The sequence below is a fragment of the Schistocerca americana genome, chromosome X (assembly GCF_021461395.2).
Source record: "Schistocerca americana isolate TAMUIC-IGC-003095 chromosome X, iqSchAmer2.1, whole genome shotgun sequence".
Taxonomy (NCBI): domain Eukaryota; kingdom Metazoa; phylum Arthropoda; class Insecta; order Orthoptera; family Acrididae; genus Schistocerca; species Schistocerca americana.
The window spans coordinates 426824103-426835476 of record NC_060130.1 but is presented as its reverse complement, the minus strand read 5'-3'; the positions used below and the strand labels follow the sequence as shown (position 1 = coordinate 426835476).

At 45.4% G+C, this 11374-nt stretch overlaps 2 non-coding genes across 2 annotated transcripts; one reads left to right on the top strand and one right to left on the bottom strand.

The window, feature by feature from the left end:
* Positions 1–7056: 7056 nt before the first annotated feature.
* Positions 7057–7131, bottom strand: Trnat-ugu. The gene has a single exon. It is a non-coding gene; the product is annotated as a tRNA-Thr (tRNA).
* A 234-nt stretch (positions 7132–7365) lies between these two features.
* Trnat-ugu lies at positions 7366–7440 on the top strand. Its single transcript has one exon. It is a non-coding gene; the product is annotated as a tRNA-Thr (tRNA).
* Positions 7441–11374: the final 3934 nt, after the last annotated feature.

Sequence of the window (11374 nt, the reverse complement as noted above, 5' to 3'; positions counted from 1 at the left end):
GTGTGGAACTATGAAAAAATAAGCAAAATATACAAACTGAGTAATCCATGCGCAAGATAGGCAACATCAAGGAGCATGTGATCTCAGGAGCGCTGGGTTCCCGTTGTTAGCGTGAGCAGCTGCGGAGCGAGAGATCCTGGGTTCAAGTCTTCCCTCGAGTGAAAAGTTTACTTTCTTTATTTTCGCAAAGTTATGATCTGTCTGTTCGTTCATTGACGTCTCTGTTCACTGAAATAAGTTTAGTGTCTGTGTTTTGCGACCGCACCGCAAAACCGTGCGATTAGTAGACGAAAGGACCTGCCTCTCCAATGGGAACCGAAAACATTTAATCGCAAGGTCATAGATCAACCGATTCCTCCACAGGAAAACACGTCTGATATATTCTATACGACACTGGTGACGGCATGTGCGTCACATGACAGGAATATATTGTCGACCCACCTAACTTGTACACTTGGCGAATGGATAAAAAGATTCTTCTACGTTGCCCGATTTAGGTTTTCTTGTGGATATGATAATCACTCCCAAAAAAGTGATGAAAACATAAGAGTTTGTCACATAAACTGCAACAAATGAATGCAACAGTTTCACAGTCGCGCAGTTTTCCCTGTGCTCTGTCAAAACATATGTTTCTAACGTTTTCAAATTTTTCCGTGTGTAGAGCGTCAAATACTGCATATGTCCAAACAAATCTGAACATGTACTGGAACTTTGGAGAGGGAAGTTGATTATGTGTGAGTGCCTGAACTTTGATAATTGTCTGAAAATAAAAAATTAAAATTTTCACTCGAGGGAAGATTTGATCCAAGGAGCTTTCGTTCCGCAGCTGCTCGCACTAATCACGGGACCACGGCACTCCTGATCTCACATCTTCATGATGCTGCTTATCTTTCACATGGAATACTCAGTTTGTATATTTTGCTTATTTTTTTCATAGTTCCACACAACTTCATCCTGTTTTCTCAATTGATATGTGTTCAGTTTTTCAAGGCCTATCCACTGTGCCAACTTATAACTAAATCTGAGGGGGGTGCGATGAGGAGGTTCCCTTGTGAGGATAATCGCCAAGCTAATGTGGTACATAACATCAGCAGCTCCCTGGGGCAGTTCGCTGATGACACAAGTACTGTGTATAACGCCAAAAAACAGTAATCTAAATACAGGAACCTCTGCAGAAGTTTGCAATTTGGCGCAGGTGTAAGGTTATGTTGCCTTAAACGATGTGTGGATGGAGTACCTTAATTGGTATCTTTGATCAAATATCTTAATTTGGCCCTGTATATCTGACATAAGTAAATCGTCACCCATCAGAACAATGATAAAGTGATTCATCTGACTGCGAAATCAAACAAAGATTTCCATGAAGTCAGTTTATTACACGTATGTAATACAGTTCATAAGAAATAGTTTAACAATAATTTAAATCAATAACCTAATGCCTTGGGAAATCTGCATAGGAATCTGGAATGTGATTCAGGGGAATGCATATATGGACAAAACATTTACAATCACTGGTGTCGTTCCGTGACTGACTGCCGAAGGTGCGTAGAGAGAGAATATATCTATTGCTGGAGTTGAAGGCATCTTGAACCTCTAACTGTAAACAAGTCTACAGAATGAAGACTGAAATTACTGAAAGTTGTTACAAATAATTTGTCTTCCCCTACAGTTCGCTTCGCTGTTGTGGCTGGATTCACCATACTCATAATCTGCAAGTAGCGGGTGATGTGGTTGCAAAATCAGTCACTGGCTCCGTAGCAACTCCTCTCTGTCCGTGTTTAAGTTCAAATGAGCCAGATGAGGGCCTCTCGTCGCAGATGAGCCTGGAGAAGTCTGCCACAGAAGTAACTCTCTGTCGACGCTTCCAACAAGGGAAAGTCTGTGCTCTGCGTTTTAGGCTTCATGTCCTTTACAATTGCCTGAAAACTAATTCTTGTAGTGCTGATCAGTAAGAAGTTGTCATACAAGACGCTGGTCTCCCTTTGTTACTCACTTTTCCTCTGGTTAACCAGTTAAAAAACTTGTTAGTCTTGGTGCTCCAGAATGTGTCTGACTCACTGCCATCTTCTATCCATTCTTGTGCACTGGCCAATACGGAAGAACCTCTATAAGTAGAGTCACAGTCCTTATTCCCACTTCTAAATTATTTATGTGAACCGATGGTGGCAGTTTTTACACTTCTTTAAACATTCAGTTTGTCGGCACCAGGCCAAGGAGCTGGCGTCTCACGATCTTCAAAGGAGCCTCAAACTTCCTGTTCTCGTTCCATTTTATGGTGTCTTTAACAGCCTGTGTTTTTCGGAGAATTTTGACTACATGCAGTTGCTCTGCACAGTGGCATATCTTCTGGGACTTTGCCATTAAACGGCATGCTGCCTGTGACCACACAACTATCGAGAAACGGACTGTGTTGTCCTGTACATCATGGAGATATAACCCACACCGTATGGCTTCAGAGGCTCCGCAAAGGCTCTGCACCATGGTGTCCTTCTTTCAGAAAACAGTCCGTCCTGACCGTATACCTGCCTGGCGTCTCCTGTGGCACGTGGACGAGCATCGATTCTGTGAATGGAGGTAATGTTTGGTTCAATGCTGGTTTTATGGCCTTACAGAGCGTCCTCTCGTCTGCAGTGGAGTCCAACCCGTTTTCACAGTGGCTTCTCATTTAGCTATGCGTACAATTTAACATAGGAAATAGCAATGTAAGTAGTTAAGTATTAGTAATCTCTGGCATTGACTAACATTTCATTAGCCGATGGGGATTGATTTATTCGGATTTTATTTTACTCTTTTTTACGTAAGTTACGTGACAGTTTGAAAAGAAAAAAAAAACAACCAAGATCGCGTAACATGAAATCTAACATGTTGCTGTGTTCGGATGAGGGCTGAGTTGGCATCCCTTCGCTCACAGCTGCAAGCGGCGCTGACTTCGGTCGCGCAGCTTGAGGCTGTTGCCAATGGGCACCACTGTGGGGAGCCGGACTTGAGTATCAAGGGGATGCCAACCTCGTCCCGTCTGTCCCCAGATCGGTCTGCCCCTGTGGATGCCCCGGTTGCTACCCGCAGTGGGGCTGAGCCCTCGCCTGTGGTTGATTGGGAGGTCGTTCCAAGGCGTGGCAGGCAGCGAAAGACGTCCCCGGAGGCTGATCAGAAAGCCTCCCCGGTGCGTCTGACAAACAGGTTTCAGGTACTGTCTCTGGCTGAGCCAGATGCAGCTGCATGCCGTGTTTCAGAGGATGATTCTCAGCCTTCAAGGTCCGGGCAATCGCAGAGGGTGGGATTATTGGTAGTTGGGAACTCCAATGTTAGGCGCATAATGGGGCCCCTTAGGCTAAGGAGGGGAAGAAATCCAGTGTGCACTCCGTGTGCATTCCGGGTGGAGTCATTCCTGATGTGGAAAGGGTCCTTCCGAATGCCATGAAGAGCACAGGGTGCAGCCAGCTACAGCTGGTGGCACATGTCGGCTCTAATGACGTGTGTCGCTTTGGATCTGAGGATTCCAGCGGCTACCTGATTTGGTGAAGGCTGCCGGTCTTGCTTACGAGGTGAAGGCAGAGCTCACCATCTGCAGCATTGTTGACAGAACCGACTGTGGACCTTTGGTGCAGAGCCGGGTGGAGGGTCTGAATTTGTTCTTGCGACGTGTTTTGCGACCATGTTGGCTGCAGATTCCTTGACTTGCGCCATAGGGTGGTGGGGTTTCGGGTTCCGCTGAGTAGGTCAGGAGTTCACTACACTCAGCTGGCGGCTACACGGGTAGCGGAGGCTGTGTGGTGTGGACTGGGTGGTTTTTTAGGTTAGAAGGCCTCGGGAAAGTACGGGGTGGCTGCAATCTCAAAGGGTGCATGGCAAATACAGGACGTGCTTGGATCAAGGAACAGTCAGAATTGTAGTTGTAAATTGTTGTAGTTGTGCTGGGAAACTCCCTGAGCTTCAAGCGCTAATAGAAAGCACAGAAGCTGAAATCGTTATCGGTACAGAAAGCTGGCTAAAGCCTGAAATAAGTTCTGCAGAAATTTTTACAAAGTCTCAGATGGTGTTCAGGAAAGATAGATTAGGCAGAATTTGTGGTGGAGCGTTTGTGTCTGTCAGCAGTGGTTTATCTTGTAGTGAAGTCAAAGTAGATACTCCGTGCGAATTGGTATGGGTGGAGGTTATACTTAACAGCCGAACTAAGTTAATAATTGGCTCCTTCTACCGACCCGCAGACTCCGATGATATAGTTGCTGAACAGTTCATAGAAAATTTGAGTCTCGTAACAAATAAATACCCCACTCATACGGTTATAGTTGGTGGGGTCTTCAACCTTCCCTCGATATGTTGGCAAAAATACTTGTTCAAAACCGGTGGTAGGCAGAAAACATCTTCCGAGATTGTCCTAAATGCTTTCTCCGAAAATTATTTCGAGCAGTTGGTCCACGAACCCACGCGAATTGTAAATGGTTGCGAAAACACACTTGACCTCTTAGCCACAAACAATCCAGAGCTAATAGAAAGCTTCATGACTGATACAGGGATTAGTGATCACAAGGTCGTTGTAGCTAGGCTCAATACCGTTTAGTCCAAATCCACCAGAAACAAACGCAAAATAATTTTATTTAAAAAAGCGGATAAAGTGTCACTAGAAGCCTTCCTAAGAGACAATCTCCATTCCTTCCGAACTGACTATGCAAATGTAGACGAGATGTGGCTCAAATTCAAAGATATAGTAGCAACAGCAATTGAGAGATTCATACCTCATAAATTGGTAAGAGATGGAACTGATCTCCCATGGTACACGAAACAGGTCCGAACGCTGTTGCAGAAGCAACGGAAAAAGCATGCGAAGTTCAGAAGAACGCGAAATCCCGAAGATGGGCTAAAATTTACAGACGCGCGAAATTTGGCACCGACTTCAATGCGAAATGCCTTTAATAGGTTCCAGAACGAAACATTGTCTCGAAATTTGGTAGAAAATCCGAAGAAACTCTGGTCGTATGTAAAGTACACAAGCGGCAAGACGCAGTCAATACCTTTGCTGCGCAGTGCTGATGGTACTGTTACCGATGACTGTGCCACTAAAGCGGAGTTATTGAACGCAGTTTTCCGAAATTCCTTCACCAGGGAAGACGAATGGAATATTCCAGAGTTTGAAATACGAGCAGCTGCAAGCATGAGTTTCTTAGAATTAGATACCTTAGGGGCAAGTCTTCAGGTCCAGATTGTATACCGATTAGGTTCCTTTCAGATTACGCTGATACAATAGCTCCCTACTTAGCAATCATATACAACCGCTCGCTCACCGATAGGTCTGTACCTGCAGATTGGAAAATTGCGCAGGCCGCACCAGTGTTTAAGAAGGGTAGTAGGAGTAATCCATCGAACTACAGACCTGTATCATTGACGTAGGTTTGCAGTAGGGTTTTGGAGCATATACTGTATTCAAACATTATGAATCACGACGAAGGGAACGATCTATTGATACGTAATCAGCATGGTTTCAGAAAACATCGTTGTTGTGCAACGCAGCTAGCTCTTTATTCGCACGAAGTAATGGCCGCTATCGACAGGGGATCTCAGGTTGATTCCGTATTTCTGGATTTCCGGAAAGCTTTTGACACCGTTCCTCACAAGCGATTTCTAATCAAGCTGCGGGCCCATGGGGTATCGTCTCAGTTGTGCGACTGGATTCGTGATTTCCTGTCAGGAAGGTAGCAGTTCGTAGTAATAGACGCCAAATCATCGAGTAAAACTGAAGTGATATCAGGTGTTCCCCAGGGAAGCGTCCTGGGACCTCTGCTGTTCCTGATCTATATAAATGACCTGGGTGACAATCTGAGCAGTTCTCTTAGGTTGTTCGCAGATGATGCTGTAATTTACCGTCTAGTAAGGTCAACCGAAGACCAGTATCAGTTGCAAAGCGATTTAGAAAAGATTGCTGTATGGTGTGGCAGGTGGCAGTTGACGCTAAATAACGAAAAGTGTGAGGTGATCCACATGAGTGCCAAAAGAAATCCGTTGGAATTCGGTTACTTGATGAATAGTACAATTCTCAAGGCTGTCAATTCAACTAAGTACCTGGGTGTTAAAATTACGAAAAACTTCAGTTGGAAAGACCACATAGATAATATTGTGGGGAAGGCGAGCCAAAGGTTGCGTTTCACTGGCAGGACACTTAGATGATGCAACAAGTCCACTAAAGAGACAGCACTCGTTCATCCTCTGTTAGAATATTGCTGCGCGGTGTGGGATCCTTACCAGGTGGGATTGACGGAGAACATCGAAAGGGTGCAAAAAAAGGGCAGCTCGTTTTGTTTTATCACGTAATAGGGGAGAGAGCGTGGCAGATATGATACGCGAGTTGGGATGGAAGTCATTAAAGCAAAGACGTTTTTCGTCGCGGCGAGATCTATTTACGAAATTTCAGTCACCAACTTTCTCTTCCGAATGGGAAAATATTTTGTTGAGTCCAACCTACATAGGTAGGAATGATCATCAAAATAAAATAAGAGAAATCAGAGCTCGAGCAGAAACGTTTAGGTGTTCGTTTTTCCCGCGCGCTGTTCGGGAGTGGAATGGTAGAGAGATAGTATGATTGTGGTTCGATGAACCCTCTGCCAAGCACTTAAATGTGAATTGCAGAGTAGTCATGTAGATGTAGATGTTGTACCTAAATAGGTGGAAGAGCCCATTATTGTACGATTATACGAATTGAGATCAATAAGTAGAGACAGTAATAACAGTCAACTCCTTGGAATTTGCTTCCAGAGCGACCCCTAAGTAAGTAAGTTGATCAGCGTTACACTAATTGTCGATAAAGTTGATGACCGACTGGTTTCCACTGGAAGAATGTTATTGAAGTTAAATTCACTCATGAGAGAAGTACCTTACTGAATCTTCGTATGACCGATCTTTAAATATACTTGTATGGATTTGGTGTCTGTTCTTTCCGACATGTCCGAAAGAACAGATACCACTGATGACCTGTAGCCGTCTAGAACGAAATTAGAATTATATTAATAACGTCAGTTGCGCACGGGCGTAGATATAGATCAACGCGGGACAGGTGAAATGGTGTGCCCCGACCGGGACTCGAACCCGGGATCTCCTGCTTACATGGCAGACGCTCTATCCATCTGAGCCACCGAGGGCACAGATTATAGTAGTGCGACTGCAGGGACTATCTCGCGCACGCCTCCTGCGAGAATCACATTCTTAGTGTCACACCCAAACACACTCATTACTCGTGGAAGACATTCTTCCAAGTCCCGTAACAGTGTGTTGGGGTGGGACACTACGAATGTAGAGTGTGGACGTACAAGGTGAGAATGTGAGTCTCGCGGGAGGCGTGCGCGAGATAGTCCCTGCAGTCGCACTATTGTTTGTGCCCTCGGTGGCTCAGATGGATAGAGCGTCTGCTATGTAAGCAGGAGATCCCGGGTTCGAGTCCCGGTCGGGGCACACATTTTCACCTGTCCCCGTTGATCTATATCAACGCCCGTGGGCAGCTGACGGTATTAATATAATTCTAATTTCGATCTTTAAATACGTCGAAACTCTTGCCCGGCAAGATTAATATAGAAAAGGTGCAAAGCAGAGCTGCATGTTGCGTTGCGGGTTTGTTCAGTAAGTACGAAATCATCTCCAAGATGTCCATCAGACTACAGACGCAGCCATCACGGACAGGTTAAATTATTAAAACTCTAAGTTTAGGAAACACATAAGCTCCTCTCACAATCATCTCGCGAAATAAACATGACGAGACAGTCAGAGGAATTCGAGATCATGAGGAATCTTATCGACAACCGTTCTTCCCGCGGACTACACTGAGATGACAAAAGTCATGGGATAGTGATGTGCACATATACACATGGCGGCAGTATCACATACACAAGTTATAAAAGGGCAGTGCATTGACGTAGTTGTCATTTCCACTCAGATGATTCATGTTAAAATGTTTCCGAAGTAGTTATAGCCGAATGACGAGAATTAACAGACTTTGAACGCGGAATGGTAGTTGGAACTAGATGCATGGAACATTCCATTTCGGAAATCGTTAGAGCATTCAATATTCCGAGATCCACAGCGTCAGGAGTATGCCAAGAATAACAAATTTCAGGCATCACCACTGACGGCGTAGTGGCCGACGGCCTTCAGTTATCGAGCGACAGCAGCGGCGTTTCCATAGAGTTGTCAGTGCTAACAGACAAGCAACAATTCGTGAAATAACTGCGGAAATCAATGTGAGACGTACCACCAACGTATCCGTTAGGATAGTGCCGTGAAATTTGGAGTTAATGGGTTATGGCAGCAAACAACCGACGCGAGTGCCTTTGCTAACAGCACGATATCGCCCTCAATGGCTCTCCTGGGCTGGTAAGCATATCGGTTGGAATGTAGACGACTGGAAAACTATGGCCTGGTCAGATGAGTCCCAATTTCAATTGGTAAGAGCTGATGGTACAGTTCGAGTGTGGGACACATCTCACGAAGCCATGGACTTATGTTGTCAACAAGGCACTGTGCAACCTGGTGGTGCTTTCATTATGGTGTGGGCTGTGTTTACATGGAATGGACTGGGTCCTCTGGGATAACTGAACCGATCATTGGCTGGCAATGCTTATGTTCGGCTACCTGGAGACCATTTGCAGCCATCCATGGACTTAATGTTCCCAAACAACGATGGAATTTTTATGGATGACAATGCACCATGCCACGAGGCCACAGTTGATCGCGATTCGTTTGAAGAAGATTTTGAACAATTCGAGCGAACTTTTTTCAAGAATAAACAGCCATTTAACTGTGTATTTCTGTATTTATAACTGGGACAGGAAAGGAGGGAAATGGAGGTGCTACACGAAGTACCCTACACAACACACAGCAAGGTCGCTTGTGGGGATAGCCCGCTATTAGAACTGGTTCGAGACTTGATTGATAAAAAATAGAGAAATGTTAAGATGGTGATATTAATGCTTCAGATGTTCTACATAGTCTCTCCCACTTGAATACAAAGCACAGAACATTCATACAACCACGTGAAACTGTCAGAAAAGACCTTGTTTAGGATGTTGTTCAACTCACGTGTAACATTGGTTTGGATGTCTGTTATGTCGTCAAAACGTTGATTCTTCATTTTGTCAATTTTGTGTTAGGCTCACATTGATAACACCAAGTCTCATAATCACAAACTATTTTTTCCAGAAACAACTGTCCACGTTTCGCATTTCAATCAAGTTGCGTCGTTGATTTTGTTCAGGGGTCAGGGTGTGCAGGACAAACCTTACAGACACTTTTCTCTTCTTCAAAACATTCTGAAGAATGTCTAGAATACCTGATTTAGAGATGTTAATCTATATTGATTTGTGACACAACAACGTTGACACACTACGGTCGCACGTCAATTACTTAAAACTGCCTGCTCACAACTTACTGGTCGAATGCACAACTGTTGTTTACGATTGTTAGTTCAACCTGCCACCGTAGTTGATGCGCAGACGTCCCGTTTACGCCAAGAATAAAATCAGTCTCTGAAAGTTCTGTCAGACGGTGTAAATGTCGTAGTAGCATAACATGTCTTCAAAAATTAAAGGCGGAGACATATAGCATGCACCATATTTTCATTCTCGCACTGTCTGAGATGTTCAGATGTTGTACCTTTTTCACGTACACACTATAGGCGAGCGAATCGTGCAATGTCCAGACTTGTAGTTGATTCGGCTGTGACAGTTGTCCGATGTTGGCTGCATATGAACATGCGGGAAGGCGTACTGGTCGTCTAGGTTCCAGTCGACAACGTCCGACCACCACAAGCGAGGATCGCCGTATTGCGCACCAAGTATATCGTAATATTTTACATTTGCGCCTGCCATCCGACAAAAAGTAATGGACTCTCTGCAACATTCTATATCATCCTGCACCATTGGCCCGAGAATAACAGCCGACCGCGGTGGCCACACGGTTCTAGGTGCTGCAGTCCGAAACCGCGCGACTGCTACGGTCGCAGGTTCGAATCCTGCCTCGGGCATGGATGTGTGTGATGTCCTTAGGTTAGTTAGGTTTAAGTAGTTCTAAGTTCTAGGGGACTGATGACCTCAGATGTTAAGTCCCATAGTGCTCAGAGCCATTTGAACCATTTGAATAACAGCATCCGAATAAGAAATTACCGTCGCATGCGAATACCGCCTTTAACACAACAACACTAACAGTTGCATTTAAAGTGGTGCCGTAACCTTGAAATATGGACTGTTGATGAATGGCGTAGCACTGTGTTCAACGATGACTCACGATTCTACAGTACCCCAAATGATAATCATCGGGGAGTGTGGCGGCGACATCGGAAGAGGTCGGCTCTTCCAGTGTTTTAGAGATATACAGCGATTTTACTCCTGGCATCATGACGTTGGGGAGCCATCGAGTATGACTTTGGATCAAAGCTGTTAGTCACTGAGGTAACTCTAACGGCACAACTGTACGTCTCAGACATCGTGTGTCCTCATGTGATACCTCTCATGCGATACCCCCTGTAGGTCCAGGGGTTAGAATTGGCCTGCGGTATTCCTGCCTGTCATAAGAGGCGACTAAAAGGAGTCTCACATGTTTCGGCCTTTTGTGTTGGTCCCCTCTCTGGTTTGACCTATTTCTTTTCACAATTTTTGTTGCTAGTGTGTACCATTTGGGGAAGGACGCCTTACGTGGTGCTTTTTGTTTGTCCATCATGCACCAAGATCTTGCATGCTACTTATTGTCGTGTAGTGGGCTTTGCACCCAACGTCTTATGGTTTGCCTACTTCTCGTCTCCTGCGCCGTACCATCCTTCGCACCCACGACAATTCTGGACCATTTCGGCACCCGAAATCCAGCGCGGTAGCCAGTCCGTCGTGGTGGAGTTGTAATGTACCCTCTTGGTGGTAGCCCCCTGACCACACAGGGACTGCTGATGCCGGAGCTGAGACTTCCCCAAGTATGCCAAGGAGTAGGTGCCCATCCTTCTGGGGCACCAGGACTCCCGGAAATGGCCATCCCGCCAGGTGGTCCTTACTGAAGCTGGGTGGCGCCCGTGGGGTGAGCCCCTAGTCAGAGTGAGTGGCATCAGGGCGGATGACCCGCAATGAAACGGGTTAAATCGAATCAAGCTGGTGGTCGCTCGGCCCCAGCAATCTCAAAGCATGTCAGGAATGATTTCGATGCTGTGATCTACGATTCCCGATCGTTTCCCTCCCTTTATGGAAAAAGTTCAAGGCAATCGTAAAATGCGTTTTAGACAGGTACGTGCCGAGTAAAACTGTGAGGGACGGGAAAAACCCACCGTGGTACAACAACAAAGTTAGGAAACTACTGCGAAAGCAAAGAGAGCTCCACTCCAAGTTTAAACGCAGCCAAAACCTCTCAGACAAAC